Source organism: Euprymna scolopes, chromosome 42 (assembly GCF_053919585.1).
Source record: "Euprymna scolopes isolate OS-2025 chromosome 42, ASM5391958v1, whole genome shotgun sequence".
In the NCBI taxonomy this organism is placed as follows: Eukaryota; Metazoa; Mollusca; class Cephalopoda; order Sepiida; family Sepiolidae; genus Euprymna; species Euprymna scolopes.
In genome coordinates, this window is record NC_136523.1 from 32,631,932 (window position 1) to 32,657,084 (window position 25,153).

Sequence of the window (25,153 nt, forward strand, 5' to 3'; positions counted from 1 at the left end):
GAGAGAAGACATTTATACATATTACTTGTCTGTCGATTCTTATAACATATATTAGCGAGAAGAGAGGGTGATCAGTTCTTTTAATACAGGAGGGGACAGAATCATTACTTATGATGGAGAGGAACACATTACTTGGAAGAGGGTTATACAAAGTTCATATTAAGATGATTAACACATTACCTTCAATTGTTGAATGACGACACAACGACAACAGTTACAAAAATCGATGATGATGTTCTTTAATTTGTTTGACCGGTCAAAATGATGATGACGTCAGGAATTCAAATTTGTTACTACATGGTTAAATGTTCTCCCTTCACTTCTAAAGGGACCCTCCTCTGACCATGTCAGCTTTTCTGATCGACACTGCTGACTGTTCGAAGTTGACTGCCCGACCGCCTTGAGCTGACTAAAACTAGCTCCTATATTGACAAATTCCCTTTCTGCTATGACGTTAGATGCATGGTTTCAAATGTGACCAACTCGCATGGCTAAGCACATGTTTGTCCAAAACGCACTTCTGCAAACAAAGAATTCTGAACTAACCTACTTTTCAACCTATTTTTTTAATATATTTTTAATTTGTATTGTTCATTCCTTTTTAGCTGACCTTTTTAATTCAGTTTTCATAAAAGAATGAACAATTAAATTATTTCTACAATACAAACAATATCTAACTATTTCCAAAACAATAGCTAAATTCTAACATTTCAAGTTCTGAATCTATCTCTGAACCTTGCTTACAAGGTTCGAGTCTCGGCTTATCCTAATCTCGTTTTCCACTTATCTAATGTTTTTCTTATTTACAGGAAAAGGGGACAGCCTTTTCTTGTAACCTCCCTATCCTTCCCATTTTTCAAAAAATGTACGCATTTTTTAAATTCTAGTACATTTTATCTTTATATCTATACAACCACTTACCCAAGAAAGATCAGAGCCCATCGAAAAAAAATTCTTTAGTCAGCCCTTTCCAACTGACTTCCTAATTATTTTCTTTCGATCAGAATCTCTCTCTGATCTTCCTGGCATTTCCTTTTTGGGTGTAGGGTATACCTCCTATGATTCACATCTGCTGCTCGGCTTATCCTAATCTCATTTTCCATTTATTTAATGTTCTTCTTACTTACAGGAAAAGGGGACAGCCTTTTCCTGTAACAAATGTATCATGTTCCAACTCATGTTCCCTGTGAATGCTAGGTCGAGGAGTTTAATAGAACCCATCTAGTACTTACCAAGCTTACCGTTGCTTAACTTCAGTGATCCAACGAGAACCGGGTGTCAATGTGATCATGCCATATAATGCAATCACTACGCTTCATCCAAACAAATCTATAATTAAAACTCTTGTGCATCACTGTTATGAAACAACTTTTGGAGGTGCTTCTACATTATAATTCTGAAATTCAAAAATCAAAATATTCAACTACAAGTAAAACCAATGGTACCGACTTAATCGTCAAGTCGTAGTAATGAACATATCAAAAAATTATGAAAAACGATCAGATAGAAAATTAATTATTAATGAAAACAGTATTCGAAGACAATTTGCGAAAACTGAGTTTTGCTAAACTGGCCTAAGGTTTCAGTTTTTAGAAAAAGGGAGATAATTCTTTTATTACGATTCGAACTCTCTGGTTTTTATTTTTTTTTTTTTTGCAAAACTCAACTGGCCAGGTCTTTATTTATCCCTCTTTCTGTCCAGTCCATTTTAATCACTTCCTTCCAAGACTTCCTTGGCTTTTCCCTGCGAACCTGACCTGTTACCTCAAATAGAGACATAGTGCGGATGAGCAGATGTAAAGGCATGTTGAGTGACGTCACCAGGCGAAGAAAAATAGATTATATGAAAAAGAGAAAGAGAACGATCACGAGGGAAGACAAGATAACGTTCGAGATCTCGTGAGAAGTGTGGAAAACGTTCTAGATGACGTAGATGACGTCACAGGTGTACCAACGAGGAAATAAATGTTGTTGCTACAAAGAACATGCGAGTTGGAGTTATTTCCTATTCTTTGTCTTGGTCTCCTTTGCGACTGAAACTGCACACAATGTTTGCTGGTCCGCAGACAACGATGCAAACTGTTCTACATCTATTAACTCAAGAACTCTCACCTATTCTTTCAACAAAGCCATAGCATCAAAACTAACCTATCTCTTACCAGGTCTTTGTTCTCCACATTTCTCTAAAGTTCATTTTTATAACTTCCTCCCATGTTTTCCTTTGCTAATTGACTCTGTTATCTCAACTGACTGACATCTAACTTAAGCAATCTCGTCCGTTCTTTTGAATTCATGATACAATCAAAGTTTATAATTCTGCAGATATCTCCCTATACTGTTCAGATTTAATTTTCCTCTGAGGTCATCAAAAGCTTTCTCTGGATTGCTCTTCTAAGGCACTGACTTTTTTCAATCTCACTTTTTCTAACTTTGTGTTTCATCTTCCTGATGTGGGAAGGAGATAAATAAAATAAAGGATGAAGAGCAGCTACAAACGAGCAAAATCCAAACAAAACTTGACAACCTCAACAGCTCCACCATCCACTTTGTCCACATCTGAGTTTTCATCCATCTCCATTGTCTTACACTTCTTGCACACAAATTGGTTATCCTCTCTGAAGTTAGCAGTAATTCTACTACACATCCTGTGCATCCAATGCTTAGAAGTACTACAAAAGATCGAGTTTCACCCAAATCCCTTTTCACATACTAAGTAGGTGAACTTGTTTCTTTTTGGAAACTTTTTAACACTACAACCAGTGGTCATCATATTAGTCTTGGTAACATTCGTTCTCAAACCTTTACTTTCCATAGCATTTCTCCAAATCTTAACAAGTAGATCTATTGTTTTACAAACATGTACTAAATCATCAGTATACAGCATCGGTTCTGGACAATCCGTACAAAAATCCAGATTTAATTTTCCTCTGAGGTCATTAGAACTAAACGTACCTTTAAAACTCACAGTACACATTCATCGTAATCATTCCCATACAGCATCACATTGCATACATATGCCTGATAGACTTCTCTCTTGGTTAACAATGGTAATGCGCTGCTGATTAGCAGAAATTTCCTGAACTTGATTAACTGTTCTACATCTATTAACCCAAGAACTCTCATCTATTCTTTCAACATGACCATACCAACAAAGTCTCCTATTCTGCACACATTTTCCTTTAATGTTCAGATTTTTAATCTTCCTATGAAGTCAAAGATCTAAGCTTGTCTTTAAAACTCACATTACACTTCCATTCCATGCAACACACATCTTCTACCCTAACTGGCCAGGTTTCACTTCTATATGTCATCATGCTGCAAATACATGCCTAATAAACTTTTCCCTTGGCTGATAGTGGTAATGCTCTGCTGGTTAGTAATGACAAAAGTTCCTGAACGTACTCCATCCACTCCTAACTCTTGAAATCACACTAATATTTGCTTCATTCTATTTCTTCCCATAGTATCACCAACATCTGAACAGCTTCTATAGATTTCTAACTCTGGCTAGACCTTTATATTATGCCTAATAGACATTTCCTTTGGTCGACAGTGGTAATGCTCTGCTGGTTAGTAATGACAAACATATACCTGCTAGACTTCTTCCTTAGTTAACAATGGCAACGCTCTGCTGGTTAGCAGAAATTTCCTGAACTTGATTAACTGTTCTCCATTTATTAACCCAAGAACTCTCATCTATTCTTTCAACATGACCATACCAACAAAGTCTCCTATTCTGCACACATTTCCCTTTAATGTTCAGATTTTTAATCTTCCTATGAAGTCACAGATTTAAGCTTGTCTTTAAAACTCACATTCCATGCAACACATATCTTCTACCCTAACTGGCTAGGTTTCACTTCTATATGTCATCATGCTGCAAACATATGCCTTACAGACATTTCCTTTGGTTGACAGTGGTAATGCTCTGCTTGTTAGTAATGACAAGCATATATCTGATAGACTTCTCTCTTGGTTAACAATGGCAACGCTCTGCTGATTAGCAAAAATTCCCTGAACTTGATTAACTGTTCTCCACCTATTAACTCAACACATCTCTATATATATATATATATATTATTCCTTAATTGGAATTCATTTTTTGAGATGAGCATTATATGTTAATTTTATTTTTATTTCGGACTTTTAGTCTCATCTTTATTAGTTGTTGTTTTTGGATCTTTTTATTGGTTCACAACGTTTCGGCCAACTTCCTCTGGCCTTCGTCAGGTGGTAACCGCGACGGATAGGAACTTCAAATCTCCTAACTGCATTCTCAGCCATCACTGCCATCCGTAGTTGTTGTCGTCTCACCACATTTTTGACCAATTACCTCTGGCACGCTTTGGGTGGGATTGAAACCGCTATCTTCAGACAATGTTCATCTGGAACCATAGAGATTCAACGTCTCTATCAACTGCGCCACGGGCCCCGAAGGGCGATCAAGGTTCCAGATGAACATTGTCTGAAGATAGCAGTTTCAATCCCACCCGAAGCGTGCCAGAGGTAATTGGTCAAAAATGTGGTGAGACGAAAACAACTACGGATGGCAGTGATGGCTGAGAATGCAGTTTGGAGATTCGAAGTTCCTATCCGTCGCGGTTACCACCTGACGAAGGCCAGAGGGATAGTTGGCCGAAACGTTGTGAACCAATAAAAAGATCCAAAAACAACAACTAATAAAGATGAGACTAATAGTCCGAAATAAAAATGAAATTAACATATCAACATATCTCATCTATTCTTTCTTTCTTTCTACCCCGCCAGAAATTTACTTACAGCTGAAAGTATCCTGTACCTCTACAAGGCCACCATTCGCCCATGTATGGAGTTTTGTTGCCACATTTGGGCTGGTGCATCTGCTACTAGTCTCTCACTCTTAGACAGGGTTCAAAAGAGAGTTTCCAACCTAATAGGTCCCACACTGCCAGCTAGGCTCCGACCTCTGGCCCATCGATGAAATATTGCATCCGTTTTACAAGTATTTTAATGGTAGGTGCTCCGACGAACCACAAGCCCTTGTACCTTCTCAACATAAATATCCCTGACAAACCCGACAAGCAGCAAAATCCCACCCCTACACAGTAGAGATCCACAGATGCCAGAAAGTCTTCTACTCTAATAGTTTCTTCCCTCAAACTTCTACCCACTTGAATTCCCTTTCGGGTCCCTGCTTCCTGACTCTACTGACATGCAGAAGTTCAAGTGTAATGTAAACAGACATCTTGCTGCTCAACTCCCTACATAGTATCCCTGCAAATAATGTCCCAGATTGGTACCCCTTACATTAAAGTGGTACTGTGCCTTATTTGGCATGAAAATGCAAAAAAAAAAAAAAAAAAATTGACAACTATTTTCTATTCTGAATTTTTTTTTTTTTTACAAAGGAGTGACCACTTATAAAGGCTCGGAGGCCATTCGAGGATAAAGGTTAATGAGTGTATGATTGTCAATGGGACAATATCCTAGTAATCATTAGTAGTGGAAATTTAGTAAATTGGATTACTTAAGGGGATGGATCATCAAGAATTTGTTTACGTTGGACTTGAAGATGGCCAAATTGTAGACAGCTGGAAAGCAGGCAAACAGAACCGAGTTTCATAGTTTTAAGAAAGAAGTTTTGTTCGTGAATCTACATTTAAGTTTAGACTCAGATAAAGAGTGGGGGAAATTATTGATAGTGGTGGCAGGAGGACGAGTGTTTTTCAAATTCAGTTTGGTTTAGAAAATTCGTCATGAAGAGACTGACATCCGAGCAGCATTTGAAAATTGTGCAAATTTGATGACGAAATAATTTCACGAAATCGACCTTGTCAACTGGAAATTTTACACACACACACACACACACACGAACACACACACGAACTAATTCTACCTATTTACTATGCCTCCCCACGGGACAGAGTTAGACACCAGGGTCGTTTTTTAACGTGGAGAAAAGGTACAAAAATAAAAATTGTCTCAGTCGTGAAGGATTTCTCCTCCACCGAAAGAGAACAAGAAAATGAAGTGCAGCATCTGAAGAACAGATGGTATTTATTTGCTCCCCCACCGAGCAAATTAGGCACAAGGCCGATTTTTAATGTGAGGAGTGAAGGGAGGGGGAAGGGAAAAAGGGGACCAGCTCCCGAGAGGTGGGAAATGGGAGCTGGTTAAAGGTCAGGCATATGGGGTTGCCCCCACATCTGGTCTTTGCTAGTCATAGCTAGTCATAGCTTGCAGTATCTGCCGGAACAGATGGTATTTATTTGCTCCCCCACCGAGCAAATTAGGCACAAGGCCAATTTTTAATGTGAGGAGTGAAGGGAGGGGGAAGGGAAAAAGGGGACCAGCTCCCGAGAGGTGGGAAATGGGAGCTGGTTAAAGTTCAGGCATGTGGGGTTGCCCCCACACCTGGTCTTTGCTAGTCATAGCTAGTCATAGCTTGCAGTATCTGCCGGAACAGATACTACACTTTGATCTTGGCCAAATGGTCAAGAAAACAGTAGACAGAATAGACACCCAACCTCCCCATGTTAAAAACGGTTGTAATTGTAAATATATTCTTTTTTGCAAAAACGCTGGGGTTTTCATTAGTTAGTTTAGAGTCCACGAAGTGAATGAGGTATTGTGGTAAATGTTGCCAGTCAAGAGTAAAGTCGCCAAAGACTCCATTTTCACTGTAGTAACAAAGATCCTGCAACACTCCCCCACCCAGATCTAACCCTAACCCCCACCCAGATCTTAAAGGGCCTTGTGCCTAAATTTGATTGTAAATTTGAATTTTGCTTTTAATTTATTTTAATTTTACATTGAATTATTTCGATTGTAATTTTCATTTTCACGAAATAAATTAAATATAAAGATCAATATGGAACAAAGTGTATAAACACAAAGGACACCAGACAAAACTAGGCACTCTCTTAAAAAGATTTCTTTGGGTTCAGAAAAGCAAAATACAAACATTTGGGCAGTTACATTTAACTTTCTTTTAGTCTTGCTCCGTCAATTGGCAAAATCATCAGAGTTGTACGATTAGGAACCAGAGCTCATTTTTCAAACACAAAAAAAAAAAAAATTAAATAAATACGAATGCCTTCAATAAGTTTCCAAACTTTTTTTGATATGGCCACTTTTATTGATAGTACGTACATGAAACTCGTCCTCTTCAAAGTAATCTTCTCCGGCTGCAATGCCCTTGTTGTACCGTTCCAACAACTTCTGCAAGGCCCATGGAAGTCCTCTTGTGTGAGCATGTCAATGACTCTCGTCACAGCCTCGTCCATTTCCTTAATTGTCTCAAAATGACAGCCTCTAAGGTTTTCCTTGAGCTTAGGGAATAACCAAAAGCCACAGGGTGGAAAGAAAGAAAATTTTTGATTTAAAGTGTTCTTGGATTTTGGCTCTATTAATCAAGTTTGGTCGATTTTATTTTGGCATTTTCAACCTTTAAGTTCAGGGTCTGTTTTTAAAGATGTGGAGATTGGTGGCAAGTGAAGTGGAGTCTCCTGGCAACCAAAATGCAGCTGATTATATTGTGTTGAAAATTTAGCAAGGCAATCCAGCACTGCCTGGTCTTTTTCAAACTCATTTCTTCTGTTACCTTAGAAAGAGGAGGTTCTTCTTTCTCAATTATTACATCTTCATCTTCTCTCTCTCTCTCTCTCTCTCTCTCTTTTACTCTTCCCCCCTATCTCTCTCTCTTTCTCTAAAATGGAATTTATTCCAGATTTTCCTAAATTCTGGAAAAAATGTCAATCATCGCTGTCAGCGTAATCCCGTCACAAAGCCAGCACATGAGAGGAAAAACATTTTTTCTTCATTTTTCTCTCTCTGGATTTTGTATTCCATTAATTAAATTGCAAGTTATTATTATTTTTTTTTTTTCTTTTAGAAAACCAAAGTTTCACGTCAACCTTTTTTTGATCCAATAATATTGTTGCATTACCAATCCTGTATTAGTCTCATTTTTCTCTTTGTGGTATTTTTTTTTTATATCCAGACCTGTGGGTTAAATTAATCCATTGTCTAATGGTATTACTAATGCGAACATTAATGAAAAAAAAAAAAAAAACAGTACATAATTACAAAAATAAAATTAAGAAAAAAAGTTTTAAAAAAATAACTCAAAAAGGTCAATCTAATTTATAAAACTCACTATGTCTGTCTCCATTTTTTTCAAACTGCATCTCCTCCAAGATGCAAAGTAACAGAGCGACGGGAGGTGTCAGATGATTGCATTTTTTGTAGACTTTTCTTTTATGCGTTTTAGCTGGTAAAAATAGCTGCTAAGAGATAAAAATTTTAAAAAAAAAATTGAAACTTGGCAGTATGTTGTCTAAATGTATTATTTGTGCACAAATATATACAGAAAATATATACATAATATACAAAAAAAAAAAAAAAGAACAAAAAATCAGTCATACGAGCAAAAAAAAAAAAAAAAATAGAACTGGATTTATTTATGCCAACATGTTAAATATATTTTTCCAGTTTGAGGCAGCAATCATAAAATCATTAAAAACAAAAAAAGAAGATATATTGCAAAGTTCCTTTTCTGAAAAGATACAGGTTCGAATTCTGCATGAGTCTTTTTTTTTGTTTTTTTTGAGCGGGGGCGGGGGATTTTCTTTGTATGGTAAAGGATTCCAGGTAACAATGATATCGTTAATCCAGTCAGGGTCAACAGTGGCCCTTTTCTTGTGTCAAGATGAAAAGTTATGACTGAAAAATTCAAAGAGATTAAGTTTATTTGATTATAGTCAGCTAACGTGCTTCTTAACTTCCGGCGTAACGCTACCAGAAGCGGTGACAAAGCAAATCAGTTCCTTTGCTTTTTTTTCTCACGTTTATATTTCCCTGGTGCATGTATTCTTTTTTTTTATTACGTTTTTCCAATTGTTCTTTCGGTTGCTCCGTTACGCCAACTGAAGACGCCTCAACATTTTCTAAAAAAAAGTGACGACTTTTATAGGTTTTCGGGTATGCTGAAAACGAATAGCGCGGAAAAAATTAGCACAGACAAATAGTTTTTGAAATATAAATACCTGTATTTTGCAATGTAATTTCTAGTAGTTTGAATTGTCGTCATCATTGTTGTTTCAATGAAATGGTTCAGTGAGCATGCGCAGACGAACTGTGAATTAATTCTACGAAATACAAACGTTTATTCAACATTTCTAGCTAATTTCACCCCAAAAATTACTTTCAAGAATTGAAATTCAAGAAAATTCAGGAAGCCGTTCTTAACATGGGGAGGTTGAAAATAAAAAATGCCTTTCAGAATAACCTCCCTACCTCCCCATGTTAAGAACGGCTTTCGGAATAAGCACCCCCAACCTCCCCATGTTAAGAACGGCTTTCGGAATAAGCACCTCAACATCCCCATGTTAAGAACGGCTTTCGGAATAAACACCCCCCAACCTTCCCATGTTAAGAACGGCTTTCAGAATAAACACCTCCAATCTCTCCATGTGAGGAATGGCTTTCGGAATAAACAACCCCAACCTCCCCATGTTAAGAACGGCTTTCGGAATAAACATCCCCAACCTCCCCATGTTAAGAACGGTTTTCAGGATAAACACTTCCAATCTCCCCATGTTAAGAGCGGCTTTCAGAATAAACACCTCAACCTTCCTATGTTAAGAACGGCTTTTGGAATTGCATTGAAAAAAAAAAAAACTGAGAGTTTGATGCTTTCATATGCCGCCCGTTCAAACATGGCCACCAGTGATTTACATTTCAAAATACAGATATTTACATCTCCAAAATTGTTTGTCTGCACTAATTTTCCTTGCGATATTCCTTTTCAGCATACGCGAAAACTTATAAAAGTCGTTGATTTATCGAAAAATGTTGAGGCGTCTTCAGTTGGAGTAACGGAGCACATTGAAGATCTTTTTTTTTTATTTAAAAAATCTTTGAAAGTTTTAGTTGAAATTATTGAAATTAGTTTCATTTTTTTTAAGAATTATTGAAAACATTTTTTCAAAAAAACTTTAAAAACTATTTCGGGAATATTATGTATTGGATACGTTTTTTTATGATGTTTGAAATTTTATTTTGATTCCAATAATTTCATTTATTTTGATTTCGATAATTTTATTTCTGAATTTCATTTGTTATTTTGATTTCAATAATTTTATTTTTATAATTTCATAAACATATATTTATTATATATACTTTTATTTTTCAAATAAAAAAACTTTTATTTTTTATAATTTCATAAACATATATTTCTCATTAAATTTTCAAAAACACTTTTATTTAAAATTTTTTATTAAAAGTGCAAATTGTGTTATTTTATCTGTGTAATTTTGTCAAATATTTATTGTATACTTTTCAGTAATGTACCCTTTCTTATATTATATTTCAATAAATCGTCGGACAAAAAAAAATACTAAAGAACAATAAAAGAGAAGGAACTGATTTACCTTGTCACCGTTTCCGGTATCAACCACGCCAGAAGTTAAGAAGTACGTTAGCTGACTATAACCGTTCATTTTATACAACAATTTTGGTATCTGGTTGGTCCGTTCTTATTACACCTGGCTATAAATATAATTTGTTGTTTATATCCAGACCTGGGGATAAAATTAATAGTTTGTCTAATGGAATTACCAATGCAAACATTAATGGAATAAAGACATAAAATTAACTGTTGGAAATAAATTTACCATGTGAAATATAAAAAATTTAACATTAAAAATATTAAATATTTAACATGTAAAATATCAAATATTTAACACGTAAAATATCAAATATTTAACACGCAAAATATCAAATATTTAACATGCAAAATATCAAATATTTAACGTGCGAAATATCAAATATTTAACACGTGAAATATCAAATATTTAACATGCAAAATATCAAATATTTAACACACAAAATATCAAATATTTAACATGCAAAATATCAAATATTTAACATGCAAAATAGCAAATATTTAACATGCAAAATATCAAATATTAAACATGCAAAATATCAAATATTTAATACGCAAAATATCAAATATCTAACATGCAAAATATCAAATATTTAACATGTAAAATATCAAATATTTAATACGCAAAATATCCAATATTTAACATGCAAAATAGCAAATATTTAACATGCAAAATATCAAATATTTAACATGCAAAATATCAAATATTTAATATGCAAAATATCAAATATTTAACACACAAAATATAAAATATTTAACATGCAAAATATCAAATATTTAACATGTAAAATATCAAATATTTAACATGCAAAATATCAAATATTTAATATGCAAAATATCAAATATTTAACATGCAAAATATCAAATATTTAACACGTAAAATATCAAATATTTAACACGCAAAATATCCAATATTTAACACGCAAAATATCAAATATTTAACACACAAAATATCAAATATTTAACATGCAAAATATCAAATATTTAACATGCAAAATATCAAATATTTAACATGCAAAATATCAAATATTTAACATGCAAAATATCAAATATTTAACATGCAAAATATCAAATATTTAACATGCAAAATATCAAATATTTAATACACAAAATATCAAATATTTAACATGCAAAATATCAAATATTTAACATGCAAAATATCAAATATTTAACACACAAAATATCAAATATTTAACATGCAAAATATCAAATATTAAACATGCAAAATATCAAATATTTAACACACAAAATATCAAATATTTAACATGCAAAATATCAAATATTTAACATGCAAAATATCAAATATTTAACACACAAAATATCAAATATTTAACATGCAAAATATCAAATATTTAACATGCAAAATATCAAATATTTAACATGCAAAATATCAAATATTTAACACACAAAATATCAAATATTTAACATGCAAAATATCAAATATTTAACATGCAAAATATCAAATATTTAACATGCAAAATATCAAATATTTAACATGCAAAATATCAAATATTTAACATGCAAAATATCAAATATTTAACATGCAAAATATCAAATATTTAACACACAAAATATCAAATATTTAACATGCAAAATATCAAATATTTAACATGCAAAATATCAAATATTTAATATGCAAAATATCAAATATTTAACACACAAAATATAAAATATTTAACATGCAAAATATCAAATATTTAACATGTAAAATATCAAATATTTAACATGCAAAATATCAAATATTTAATATGCAAAATATCAAATATTTAACATGCAAAATATCAAATATTTAACACGTAAAATATCAAATATTTAACACGCAAAATATCCAATATTTAACACGCAAAATATCAAATATTTAACACACAAAATATCAAATATTTAACATGCAAAATATCAAATATTTAACATGCAAAATATCAAATATTTAACATGCAAAATATCAAATATTTAACATGCAAAATATCAAATATTTAACATGCAAAATATCAAATATTTAACATGCAAAATATCAAATATTTAACACACAAAATATCAAATATTTAACATGCAAAATATCAAATATTTAACATGCAAAATATCAAATATTTAACACACAAAATATCAAATATTTAACATGCAAAATATCAAATATTAAACATGCAAAATATCAAATATTTAACACACAAAATATCAAATATTTAACATGCAAAATATCAAATATTTAACATGCAAAATATCAAATATTTAACACACAAAATATCAAATATTTAACATGCAAAATATCAAATATTTAACATGCAAAATATCAAATATTTAACATGCAAAATATCAAATATTTAATACACAAAATATCAAATATTTAACATGCAAAATATCAAATATTTAACATGCAAAATATCAAATATTTAACACACAAAATATCAAATATTTAACATGCAAAATATCAAATATTTAACATGCAAAATATCAAATATTTAACATGCAAAATATCAAATATTTAACACACAAAATATCAAATATTTAACATGCAAAATATCAAATATTTGACACGCAAAATATCAAATATTTAACACGTAAAATATCAAATATTTAATACGTAAAATATCAAATATTTAACGTGTAAAATATCAAATAGTTTACATCTAAAATATCAAATATTCAACATATGCAAATCCATAGTGTACTGTTACACACGTGTTAACATGCCAACATCCAGGACCCACACGTTGTATGCAGACAGTCGCAAGAAAAAAAACATGGAAAGAATTCGACTCAGTATTTTTTCAGTTCAGCAACAGACATTTATTTACAGGTACTTCCAGTATAACACCTTGTCTCTTTTAAAAAGTCTTCTCGTACTCCAGTGTGCTTAACAAGATTCTGCCGTGTCGAACATGTGGTACTATGTCCCTGTCTGGACATGTTTAGCATGTGTCTTTTCCTGTTGCTCTAGGGCCACCTGTGTAGCCCTTCTATCTTGTCTTTCTCTGACATGATCATCGGTTTGCATACACATTCTTTTTATGATCGTTTTATTTCCTTCACCGCCGTGACGTCACCTCGCACACAGCTCAGTCATTTGCATACATTAACTGTTTCTGCTGGGGTTGCTGCTTTACATATATCTGCACTCTGTTACAATAAAACATTAGGATACAAAAGAAAAACAGACTGATGGAAAAAGGAAGTGGACTTCTATATTGGTGACACTGTGGCTATGTGGTTGACTGGCCCATCGCCATGTTTTTTATGTTTTTGTTTTTTTTTATATACAGGAATCACGACTTATCAAGACCCAGAGGCCACTCGAGGATAAGGGTTAAATGTTATCTTGAATTCCATGCATTAAGAAAACGTGACCCCAACACATATTTTTTCAGTACATGTTTCTTTTTAAAATGTTGACCAGTGCTCGGAGTCTTCTTCCTTTTTATTCTGTAAACTTGTCTGAAAGTTTTATCGCAAATTCCATATTATCGAAGAGATTACTTCCGGTTGACTTGTCAGAGTCCATTGGATACGAATTGTGGTTTTGTAAAAATATAGGATGCTCTCTGGTGTCTGAGTAATTTTCTAGCATGATAGAGAGAGAGAGCCCAGCTTTTATTGATTGCAGGAGCCTTGCCAATGTCGTCATTGTGTTTGGTCCCTGACGAAAAAAAAAAAAAAAAAAGAAAGAAATTGGATTACAGCCCTTTTAAATGTGACAGCTGCACTCCCTCTAACTGACTTTTATCTAAGTAGAAGCTTGCATCAGAAGCCAGGTATTGTTGAATAAAGGAGTCCGGGTTTCCAGGAAAAATAGCAGGTGGAAGAAAGAGATACAGTTTCTGACCGGTGACGTAGAAAGGCGTAAATGTTAAAACAAAAAGACAATTGAATTCTGACTTATGCAATGATAATAAAAACAATTGGTTTTGGGTCATAGAGAGACGATTGCCAGTAGGTCTATCGCCCACTACTACCATCTCTCTCTCTCTCTCTCTCTCTCTCTCTCTCTCTCTCTCTCTCTCTCTCTTCTCTCTCTCTCTGTCACGACCACACACACAAAGTGTAAAATAAACAGCATTGTTTTCATGAAACCGATTTGTCATTTATTGATAAACACAGCATTTATCCGACGAACGTTGGTGTCATCAAAGTACAGAAAAAAAATAAGCCAGATTGATGAAAACGAGTATACATTCCCATGCAAAAAAAACATGCAAAGCGATTTTATACATACATTTCAAGATAGACTTGCTTGTTATCCAAACATATTTTCTGGCGTGATAGAATGATCCAACTATTTTTCCAACAAACTTAACAGCATATTGGATTTAAGTCTTCCATTATGGATTTGGACTGAAAGTGAATCCTAGGATGTGCATCTTTTGGGGAGGGGGTAATTTTGTTTTCTTATTCATAGTAGCCATTTTTTAATTGCAATTATGTTTTTATAATGGCGGAGTTTTACAATGTTTTTTATATCATGTATTTTAATGGTAGGCATGTTTTACAATGTTTTTATGTCATGTATTTGAACGATGTGTGTATTACAATGTTTTTTATATCGTATTTTAATGATGTGTGCGTGTTTTACAATGTTTTTTATATAATGTATTTTAATGATAGGCGTGTTTTACAATGTTTTTATATCATGTGTTTTAATGATGTGTGTATTTTATAATGTTTTTTTATATCATGTGTTTTAATGATGTGTGTGTTTTAAAATGTTTTTAAGGTTTGAGTTTGTGTGTAGAATTGTTATAAGGTTTTATTTCATGTGTAGAATTGTTATAAGGTTTTATTTCATGTGTAGAATTGTTATAAGGTTTTATTTCATGTGTAGAATTGTTATAAGGTTTTATTTCATGTGTAGAATTTTTATAAGATTTCAGTTTGTGGATAGAATTGTTATGAAGTTTGAGTTTGTGTGTAGAATTGTTATAAGGTTTTATTTCATGTGTAGAATTGTTATAAGGTTTTATTTCATGTGTAGAATTGTTATAAGGTTTTATTTCATGTGTAGAATTGTTATAAGGTTTTATTTCATGTGTAGAATTGTTATAAGGTTTTATTTCATGTGTAGAATTGTTATAAGGTTTTATTTCATGTATAGAATTGTTATAAGGTTTTATTTCATGTGTAGAATTGTTATAAGGTTTTATTTCATGTGTAGAATTGTTATAAGGTTTTATTTCATGTATAGAATTGTTATAAGGTTTTATTTCATGTGTAGAATTGTTATAAGGTTTTATTTCATGTGTAGAATTTTTATGTTTCGCTTTGTGCATAGAATTGTTATGAGATTTGTACATAGGATTTTGATAAGGTTTTATTTTTTGTGTGGTATTTTTATGACGTCTGTGCTGTGAAATATCATTTTTATTTTCAGTATTGTCATGTTCGGAGATATAGATTTGTTTTATTAAAGTCCGATCTCCTCTCACATGCGTCTTCTTTTCATAGCGCAGGGCACGATGTGAAGAATTATCTGCCCCTTTTTTAATTGGTATTGGACCCGAACTTTTTACATTCATTTCAAAATGATTTTTTGGGTTGACATGACGCTTTCTAATAAATGAATCCATCGTCGTTGATCTCAAGTGTTTCAGTTGATATTGTTGGTTTTTCCTGTGTTTTAGCGTAGCGTTGTGTCGTTTCGATGGATGTAGCAGTTTGGACTGTTTTAACAAAGGTCGGTTCGGCATTTTTGTTGGCGTAGTTTTGGGAAAACGTGAAGACATTTGTTGAAGCAGCAGGCTCCGCTTGTGGCCCTTTTTCGATTGGTGTTTCTTTTGCATGGGCAGAGGTGCTAATGGTGATTGATGGTGCGACCCTTTTGTATCTTGAGAATGGGTTGCGGCCATGTTTTTGTAGTGCCGGTTTGACATGAGGTGCATGTTCATTAGCATCCCGTAACTGATGACGATGCTCAGCAAAGAGAAAGCAAAAATCACAAGAAAATAGAATAGTTTGAGACTATACAACATGGTTTCTGTGGAGGGTTAGGGTTAGGGTTTACTTCGCAACCACACAACTTAATCAGGGTCGACGTTGGTTGATCAGTCCATCAGGTCAGAAAGGTCACAAATCTCGATAGGCTGGTCAGTTAGTACTTATGTGGACTGAAAACCTGGAGGTGTGAAGTTTGAATGCACACAGAAAACCAATAATACCCAAAATGCAAGGTGTTCTTGTATCAACACAGTACCAAATTGAAAAATGTATTTGAATGGCTAAAATCTACACAATCCCAAAAATATGGTTTCAAATCCACGGTCTACCTTATCTTTCTTCATGTGCATCAATTATTAATTATAATTTATTTTTAAGAATTTTTATGAGTTTTTTGGAGGGAACAGTAGCTTAGTGGGTAAGAACACACATAGATAACCTGGATGTTCCAAGTTCGAATCCAGTTCAAGGTAAATAATTTTTTTTTTTAAATAAACTAAATATTCTTTTTAATAAATTAATAAATAATTTATATAAATCGGATTTTTTTCTTTTTTTTTCTTAATTTATTTTTTTTTCACAAAATTGAATGTCTCAAAATGTTGCCCAGAATGCAAGGTGCTCTTTTAGTGCTCTTTTAGTAGCAAATTGAAAGGTGAGTTAGAGAGGCTAGAATCTACCCCCACCCCAAAATGGTCTAAAATCCACGGTCTATCTTTTCTTTCTTTATACACATTAAGTATTAATTATAATTTGTTTTTAAGAATTTTTATAATGAGTTTTTTGAGGTGACAGTAGCTAAGTGGTTAACGACACAGACTGAAAATCTGTGTCGGGTTCAAACTCAGTTCGTTCCACAGAAACGTTTTCATGAAACCCACGTTTGACCATGTGCCTGACCTTTTAGAAAAGAGGTAAATATTTATTTTTTTTTTTAAATAAATTAAATTGTATTTTTTAATAAATTAATCAATAGTTTATTTAAAATAGGATTTAAAAAATTTTTTTATTTATTTATTTTATTTTTTTTAACAAAATTAAAAATCTCGATCTAAAATCAGAAAGGGTAGTAATTGCACCGGGTATCATAGGTTCCATGGTTTTCAATCAATTATAAAACTAAAACTAAGTTAATCAACGTTTATTTCTTTAAAGGCTTTTTTTCCTATATATTTTAATCGCATAAAATACATGCTAAAATATTCATCAACTTTGGGATTGAGTTATGTTTGAATTTTTTTCATTAGCCGTAATTTGCAATTAACTCATCAAGTGACCCATCTCTTACGAACTGAGTATCACTCTCACCCTCTCTCATTTTATCTTGTTTAAACGCCACTCTTATTTTAGTGGGTATTACTCTCCCTCTCCCTTTGCCGTCTTTCTCTCTCTTTCCCTCTCTCTCTCTCTCTCTCTCTCTCTCTTTTCCCTCCTCTCTCTCTCTCTCTGTTAACTAATAGGAAAATATAGAAAAACTATTCAACAAAGCTCGGAATAATAGTGATGCTGCAGTGATGGGACGATTCCAGTATTTCCCCCGATTCCGATACAATTACTGATTCCAATTCTGATTCTTTATTTTAATTTTTTAAATATAGATTTTTTTTTAGGGGAAGTGGCTCGTATTCCCACAAAACCTCATGCATATATTTTCGCAAATTTAAAATTACACTGGTGGGGTTGATCTATATATTTTAGTTTTACTGGTAATTCAAAATCAATAAATATTAATCAATTCATAAATAACACTAACCATGGAGAATTAAGTTTTAATCAGAAACAAAACACAATAAAAGGAATCGTTTTTGGGATCGGATATAGCCACAAATTTTCCGATTCTGATATTGCAAAAAAGTTCCAATTTTTATAATTCCCGATTCCGATTAATTGCCCCAACACTAATTATAAGTAATAAGAAATATCACCACAAGTATTGATACTATTTAATCCAGCCCTAGAAGAGCAAAAAAAAAAAAAAAGAAAAAAGAAAAAAAAAAAAACACATCAAAAGGGAGAAATTGGCAAACGAAGTGGATATAGCGAGCAGAAAGAGACTGATTTGGATTTTTTTTATTATTATTTTTTTATATTTAATGGGCTTTGCAAACTGACTTTTTCTTTCTGAATCAAGCAATCTAATCCATACTCTATGGATGACTAAATGGGTCACTTTCTTTTGGAGTTTCTTTATAAAATATATAATACTGGAAAATTCCTTGAGTATATATATATATATATATATATATATATATATATATATATATATATATATATATATATATATATATATATATATATGAGACTTTTTAGTCCGTTAAAAGCAAGCAAAAGTTATAGCCTGTTGAATTATAATGCGTTTTATGCCAAACTTCTAGAGTAAATGTAATAACTAATCCCTATTAATAACTAATCTCTATTAATCCCTAACTATGCATCGAATGGATACCATAATTATTAGATCACTACACTTTATCACAACAAAGATCAATACAAAATTTCAGCCAGCTCTACGCAGTAGTTTTCAAGAAAAAGTGGAACGGACAGACAGATAGACCAAGAAAAATATAATATAGATACCAGCTGTCGCTATCCGGTGTTGCTCAGGAAAGCTTCTATTTTCACTTTTTGTTTTGCTTTGACGATTTTTTTTTAAATCAAATTATTTGTTTTTGTTTGAATACATCACTTTTTTAAATTTTATTTATTTACTTCGATATCATTTGGTCATCAAATTATTATTTGAACTAAATTGTCACAAAACTAGAACTTATTTATTAAATATATAAATGTTTCTTTACATTTTTTATTTATAAAATTATTGAATACAAAAAAAAATGCTTCCAAAACTGTCAATTTTTAAAAAAATTAATTAAGAATTTGCTAAACTTAGTTTAAATGGCTTTCTATTCGACAGCTTATAGGTTACCAAATTCTTTTTAAATTTTTAAAGGATGATAATATGGCGTAACGGATAAAGTACTAGGTTGCTTTCAATTCTAAGTGACACTCTTCCAGAGGTTGATGGTTAATCTCTCAGTGCAGGTGATACTAAGAATACAATTGTAAATTATTTAAGACCTTTATCCAGTCGTGGCTGATTGGACGAGAATATGCTACCCCTGTTGATTAAAGGGTTCGTTCGAAATTCCGTGCAGATGCCCGAGTTCGACAGAAATATTCCTGAGTTTGAAAAGATATATCTGAAGGAGGTTACATCGACTGAAACGTTGTGAAAAATGAAACTCAAGATGAGAACAGTAGTCCGAAGAATCCAAATAATCCAAATAACCAATACTCATCTAAAAAATTCAGAAATAAAATTTTAAATTTTATCCCTATTTAAAAAGAAAAATTGACAATTTTTCAATGTTTTTCATTAAACGAAGATTTTCTAACAATTTTCAAGCCAGTTTAAATGACTTTCTATTCACCAGTTTTCAAATGCCTTCAAATTTTTAAGGATCGCAAAATGATTCTTCTTCTTCTTCTTCTTCTTCTTCTTCTTCTTCTTCTTCTTCTTCTTATTATTATTATTATTATTATTATTATTATTCTTATTATTATTATTCTTAGTAGTAGTAGTAGTAGTAGTAGTATTAGTAGTAGTAGTAGTAGCAGCAGCAGCAGCAGCAGCAGCAACACAAAAGATCAAAATGGTTTACTCTTTTATAAAGAAAGCGAAATATATTATGGTGAATTTAACTCGGAATTAAATTATACTTTTTTTTTTCTAATGTGTGCTTCAGTTTTTTATGAGACACTTCAGTTTAACATTTACAGGCAAATTTAGAAAGCCATTCTTAACATGGGGGGAGGGAGAGGAGACTTTGCTAACTCTTACCTTGTGCGGACGGAACTCTCCTAAAATAGAAACAATTAATTTGCTTGCGGGTGTTAAACAGCAATATTGTCCTTTAATTTTGTAATTTAAAGTATATATATATATATATATATATATATATATATATATATATATATATATATATATATATATATATATATATATAATGTCAGCCCCTTTAAGAACTCTGTTCTTATTGTTGAGCACTCTAAGTTGAAATTAAAGTCGGTTACTTAAGCTCACGTGCGCAGATTATGATGTGATAATCATAAGATCACTCTCGCCGTCTTGATATTTACGCTTTATAGAAATGTTAATTTCAACTGTATTTCTCATGGTTAACGTTGGCCGTGTGGCTCGTTCCTTGCTAATGGAGTCAGAGATTACTTTGTGGTTGTGTTCGAATCTCCTGACCGACTGTAATCGTAACTCCCTGCACTGATGATTCCTGAAACGATGAAAGACTAGTGTCTGTAGGTATTTAAAAATATCTATATAATAAAAATAGCCGGTATCTAACCGGCGTTGCTCGGATGGCGATATATATATATATATATATATATATATATATATATATATATATATATATATATATATATATATATATATAGCCAGGTGAGGAGGTCTTAGAAAAAATACTTAAAAGTGGTGTTCATGTTAAAATATAATTTTAAAAAAATTAAAATTTGCAAATTTTCAAGGATAGTTTTTTAGTTCAGGTTCTAAGAAAAGTGAAAATCCCTAGTAATATCGTTTTTTTTTTGTTTTTTTTTTAAATTTCTTTTTGGATAAAACTTGACATAAAATCAATAATTCGATTTAAATTAATTGATAACTTATTCACTTTATTTTATTATAAATAAATAACCATTCTTCATTATTTAAAAAAAAAATGTATCCAGGTTTGATTTTTAGAGAGGGGCTTCAATGGTCGTTAAAAGGAATCAATTATTTAAAAGTTGACTTTTTGTTTGTTAAAAAAAAACTGGCAAAAGTTATAGCCCGTTGACTTAAAATGATTGTTTCCTGCCAAACTTTTAGAGTAAATGTGGTATTGTGGTCCCTATTAATTCCTTACATCGAACGGATACCCTAATAATTAGTTTGTTGTACCTTGTCATAACAAAGATTCATACAAAATTTCAGACAGATCTGGGCAGTAGTATCCGGAAAACTTCTTGAGTAAATGTGGTACTGTGATCCCAATAAACCCTTTACATTGAACGGATACCTTAATAATTAGTTTGTTGTACCTTGTCATAACAACGACTCATACAAAATTTCAGTCAGATCCGCCATGTAGTTTCCGGGAAAACTCTTAGAGTAAATGTGGTATTGTGGTGATCAATCCCTATTAATCCCTATTAATTCCTATTAATCCCTAACGCTGCATCGAACGGATACCATAATGCTTATAAAAAGTTCCGTACAAAATTTCAGCTAAATCGGACGAGTAGTTCCCGAGAAAAGGTGGAACGGACAGACAGACAGTAAGAGAAATATAATATAGATTAACCTTATTTTTAATTTTTAGAAAGGGGCCTCAAATCGACCCCCTTTTTCAAAGATGTTAAAATTAAGCAATTGTGTAAAATGAACCTTTTTCTTTTTTTTTTTTTAAATAATTTTAAGCTGTAATTAGTTATAAAAATGATAATTATATATAATTTTTTTTTTTGTTAAATATAGGCAGATATTTTTCAGTGTACTTTATTTATGTTTAATATTTATTTATAAGGACCTTGTTATAGGTTTTGAGTACAGGTCCTTAGAAAGTGAAAATCCGAGCCTGATCATATCCGATTTAATAGTTGTTAAAAGTAATCATTTTTTTTATATATATAAATAACTAGCATGGCTGCCCGGCGTTGCCCGGCGTTGCCCGGCGTTGCCCGCGTGTTTGGAGGTGTATGCTGAGCAAAAAAAAAAAAAAATGGTCAATTTTTTTAACTTTGACCCCTATTATGACCCCTTAAAATTTATTGTTTTGGGCTCAAATCAAATTATTAAGTTAGATGCATGTCCAAGGAACCTATATCTAAAATTTCAAGTGTTTAGACCCAAAATTGTTTGATAGAGTTCTCAAAGGTCAAATTGTTGAACTTTGACCCCTTAACAGACAAATTTCTGGCCGAAAACCGATCACATGGATTTTCACAAATCTCAGTACTCTGTATATCACATTTCGAGTCTGTAAACTAGAAATTGACAGAGTTATTGCATAGGGAAATGTACACAGACAGACAAACACACAGACAGACAGACAGACAGACAGACACGTTCACTTTTATAGATATACTAGCATTTTAGCCCGGCGTTTCCCGGGTGTTTGGATGTGTCTGTTGAACAAAAAAAAAGCAACAAAAAAAAAGTGGTAACACGAAGGCAGGCTCGAACCCGTATCGCGAAAGAGGAAAAGAACGGGGTAAAAACCTGGCGTCTATGCTGTTACGACCACCGCCAAACAGGAAGCGACATTTTTTAAAATTAAGGCTAGACAATATAAAGGAAAGGATAACTTTCAAAAATATTGGCGAAAAAAGTGCCCCCCAACCTGTAGAAATGTGTTTAGTTGAAGGGGAAGATATTAATGATTTTAGCTAATTTTTCGATATTTGTCGTATGAAATGTCGAACTTTAAAACGATAGTGATCTTGGTAAAATCCGTCGCCTCTGTCGAAAGTTTTAGGTAGATATGCAAACATACATACATACATACATTTATATATTGGTAACTAAAAATTTTCGACTCAAACCGATGAAAAAGCTTGCCCTATCTCTGAATACCCTTTAAGTAAAATTTCAAATGTTTAGACCAGAAATTGTCTGAGTAATTTGGTAGAGACCGGAGAGGTCAATTTTTTTTTAACTTTGACCCCTTTTTTGACCCCCTTAACATTTATTGTTTTGGGCTCAAATCAAGTTATTAAGTTAGATCCATGTCCAAGGAACCTATATCTAAAATTTCAAGTGTTTAGACCCAGAATTGTCGGAGAAGTTCACTTTTTTAGATAGATAGATAGATAGATAGATAGATAGATAGATAGATAGATAGATAGATAGATTTTAGGCTGTAATGATTAATTAATTAAAAAAAAAAAAAAAAAACGATAATTCTGTCTGATTATTAAAAAAAAAAAAAATGCAGGTAAGTCTTTTTTTATATCGATTTTTAGGCCAGGCCCCCAGAAAGTGACCCATTCGACAGAAAAGTTAGCAATCAATAATTTAATCAAACTAAACAATGCATAACTAATTATTTAACCGTTAATAAATAATAACTCTGTACAATTATTAAAAAAAACAACAAATATAAGCAAGTTTTTTTTTTTATATTAAGAAAGGCATTTTTATAGGTTTTTAGGTCCGGTCCCCAGAAAGTGAAAGTCTGGCTCAAACCTTTATAATCTTTTTTCGATAGGAAAGTTAACACTCAATAATTTAGTCAAACTAAACGTATAACTAATTATTTAACCATTAATAAATAATAAATATGTCTAATTATTTAAAAAATAAAAAATTAAGTAAGTCTTTTATTAAGAAGGGCCTATTCATAGAATTTTAGATTCGGTCCTCAGAAAGTGAAAGTCTGGTCCAATCCTTACAATATTTTTCGACAGAAAAGCTAACAAACAATAATTTAGTTAAACTAAACAACGTATAATTAATTATTTAACTATTAATAAATAATAAGCATTTACAATTATTTTTTACAAAATTGGTTTACCCAGATTTTTTTGTGAGGGAAGGAAGGGCCACAAAATTCATTGTAAATCCAGGTTGTGTAAAAATCAGTTTTTCCGTCATCTTTTTGTATTTTGTGTTGTGTGTAGATCCGTTGTGAGTTCGTTCGATTTTGCGGGTTTTTTTTTTTTTTTTTTTTTTGTGTGTGTGTGTTTTTTTTTTGTTGTTTGTTTTTTTTTTTATCGAGCTGAGATTCCCGCTTTGGCCGCAAAAAAAAAAAAAAAAAAAGAAAAAGAAAAAAAAAGTTTGATAACACGGAATTCCCAGTGAATTATTTGAGTCACCCGTAAAAATATTCGTCCTACCCTGGTCTCGCCGGGTGTGAACTGTGATTAATACATATGTATGTGTGTGTGTGTGTGTGTGTGTGTGTGTGTGTGTGTGTGTGTGCGCGCGTGCGCGTTAGAATAGCATATAAATATTTTATTCCATGTAGTTATTGGACACTTTGTTAGTTTGTCGTCAGCGCAGTAAGAAAGCACCTGTCTTCATCTTTTCTTTTTTTTTTTTTTTTTTTTTTTTTTTTTGCATATGAACAGAATTAATTACCCAACGCGCACGTTGGTGGGTTTATGGACAAGATGTGTTCAACGCATAAACTAAGTATATTCGTGGGATCTCTCTCTCTCTCTCTCTCTCTCTCTCTCTCACACACACACACACGTGCGCATAAAACAGATATACAAACATAAATATACAAGCATAAACATACACACACATAAACGTACATATGCTAACACACAAACATAAATATATAAATAATAAATATACACAAACCTTAAGGCACGCACGCACGCACGCACACACACACACACACACAAACAAACAAACACCCACACACACACACAAACACATACAAACATGCATTCGCATACATCCACAAACAAATCGCAAACACAAACCCACACATACACACAAATATACATACACTTAAACATACACTAGCAGGGAGACCCGACGTTGCCCAAGATTGAATGAGGATCAAGGAATATTTCATACTTTCACCCATTTTTCAATCAAATCGATTGATTGCCTGCTCTAGTCGGTGGCCCACCATAGCGTACAGCAAGGAAGCTTCACATGCCTCCTCGCGGTCATATAGTTCACAATACATTGTTGTCGACATTGCACTGTAGAGAACCTACTGTTGATTTTATAAAATTTGTTTTATATATAATGTCTTGAATTAAAGCTTAAAATTCAAAAGTCGTGGTTCAATT

At 32.4% G+C, this 25,153-nt stretch overlaps 1 protein-coding gene and 1 long non-coding RNA gene across 5 annotated transcripts in view; both read right to left on the minus strand.

The window, feature by feature from the left end:
- LOC145267000 (uncharacterized) overlaps window positions 1–24,541 on the minus strand; it is a 47,022-nt gene extending 22,481 nt beyond the window's left edge. The window contains exons 1-2 of one of the 4 annotated variants that reach the window (XR_013864805.1): window positions 23,917–24,541; window positions 13,187–14,057 (exon numbers count right to left, since the gene is read on the minus strand). The gene's annotated coding sequence lies outside the window, so the exon portion shown is untranslated. Of the gene's footprint in view, window positions 1–13,186; window positions 14,058–14,633; window positions 18,557–23,916 lie in introns of those variants that run through there. The other 3 variants (XR_013864804.1, XM_080122900.1, XM_080122899.1) reach the window with 3 other exon arrangements.
- LOC145266999 (uncharacterized) lies at window positions 8,396–10,885 on the minus strand. Its single transcript, XR_013864803.1, has 2 exons — window positions 9,319–10,885; window positions 8,396–9,276 (listed from the first exon to the last, which is right to left on the minus strand). It is a non-coding gene; the product is annotated as an uncharacterized LOC145266999 (long non-coding RNA).
- Window positions 24,542–25,153: the final 612 nt, after the last annotated feature.